Below are 1,888 nucleotides of genomic sequence, written 5' to 3' on the forward strand. Positions count from 1 at the left end.
GGTGTTATAAATGTGTTCAGTAACTTACTTGTGTTGAGCCTCGACTCCCTCCGGTGTGTCGGGAAGCTGCTGACCACAAAACCGCTCCCTTAAAATCTGCTGAACCTGAAAATAAAAGTAAAAATAAATAAAACCGATGACGTTATACAAACTTTAAATCTACACAATCAGAGAGGAAGTCAGGCTGGTTGATACAAACCTGTGAGATGCACTCCCCGATGGACAGATGAGCATCTTTCTCCTTCCTCTTACTCATGATGATGTGACTCTAAATGAAAAACATGCTGACATCAGTTCACTGCACTTCAAAGTGGCATTTAGTCCGTTTAGCAGCTGCACAACAAGTCGTATTTATATATGTTAAATGTGATATAATTGTGTATTTAACCCAGTGTAGAACAAAACCTTAGCAAGAGCAGTTTTGTGATAATTAAATGCACAAACTCAGTAGTTGAGACACTCTGAGCTCAAACTTACACCAAACTCCATTCAAATATTAAGCAAAACAAAATAACATCGCTTTATGACATACATACATTCATGTTGGAACATGAGCTCAGATTCATTACAGATCAGCACTAAACACCTTTGAATTCGGCATACAGCTCATGCAACATTAACATTTATTTGTACAGGATTTTCACTTTAGTAAATCCTTATGTGAATGTCTTCAGAAAAGAAGTCTTCAAAATATGATAAAGATCCTTCATGTTTTGGCGTGTGTTATCTATGCCGAATTATAAAGTGGCTCCGAATTATCCAGAAAAAGCAGCCGTTGTTCTTTAAGACTGTATTAATATGAGCCGGTAGGAAAGAAAAAACTAAAGTGGTATGATTTCCGAATGGAGTTTGGTGTCGCTCCTCTCCACGTTGCACTGATTCTCGCCGGAGCTTTATAGCAGCGCTGCGGACACAAAACAGCCACATGCTTCACATTTCTAACCTTTACCGTGAAGTTAAATAGATGTTAGTTGGTTAAATTGTGTACAAACACACATTAATAACAGACTTACCCAGAGAAAGTGGCCAGACTCTCAATCTTCGCGGGAATTCAGCTCTGAGGGCAATGACACTTCCGGGTTTGGCTGTATCTCAACGCTGATTGGCTGAAGCGCCGAGAGAATATAGAATAGAATAGAATAGAATGGAATAGAATAGAATAGAATAGAATAGAATAGAATAGAATAGAATAGAATAGAAATAGTAATGACGATAAACTTATTAATAATAATTTTAATAATAATTTTAAAAAGTGCTTCTTTGGAGAATAGTTTATTGCAATTTATTTTCAATTCAACAAATGAAAATTGTTTTATTTGTATTAAATCTGGTTATATATTTTATTTTTCTCCAACAGTGAACTGATTGTAACTAAAATGGATAAAAGATTAAAATAGTCCCCAGTAAAGCCACTGTTTTAATTAATTTTGTATTTGTTTTGTTTCCTACATGTAAACATTTTTAGAAAATTACTGATTTTATTTATTTAAAATAATAGTGTAATAATATATAACTGACTTGTTTTTAGATTTACATGTTGAGCTTGAAACAGCAGAGTGGTTTGTTTGTTTGTCTGTGGACAATAATAGATATATGGAATCACCAATCTTATAATTAAAATATTTTTCATCTTGTAAATATTAAAAGACATAAAACAACAAAAAAAGACATTGAATGTAATAAATTCTAATTTATTTGTTTATATTTTATTATTGTCATAAAACAATATTTTACAGAATTATTTACATTTTGAGGTTGACAGAGCAGCGAGATGCAGGTAAATGACAAAATATTAAAATACAGACTCCCACCTTGTTGATTTTGATTGACTGATTGATTGTTTTTTTGTCTGACAATAACATAACTAAAACATATAGCCAATCTTAGC

The 1,888-nt window shown here is 32.8% G+C and overlaps 1 long non-coding RNA gene across 1 annotated transcript; it reads right to left on the minus strand.

Annotated features, from left to right (window-relative positions):
- Window positions 1–19: 19 nt before the first annotated feature.
- LOC103375102 (uncharacterized) lies at window positions 20–1,076 on the minus strand. Its single transcript, XR_521181.1, has 3 exons — window positions 1,014–1,076; window positions 200–268; window positions 20–105 (listed from the first exon to the last, which is right to left on the minus strand). It is a non-coding gene; the product is annotated as an uncharacterized LOC103375102 (long non-coding RNA).
- Between the last annotated feature and the right edge of the window lie 812 nt (window positions 1,077–1,888).

The sequence above is a fragment of the Stegastes partitus genome, unplaced genomic scaffold (assembly GCF_000690725.1).
Source record: "Stegastes partitus isolate 25-593 unplaced genomic scaffold, Stegastes_partitus-1.0.2 Scaffold2468, whole genome shotgun sequence".
Lineage (NCBI taxonomy): Eukaryota > Metazoa > Chordata > Actinopteri > Pomacentridae > Stegastes > Stegastes partitus.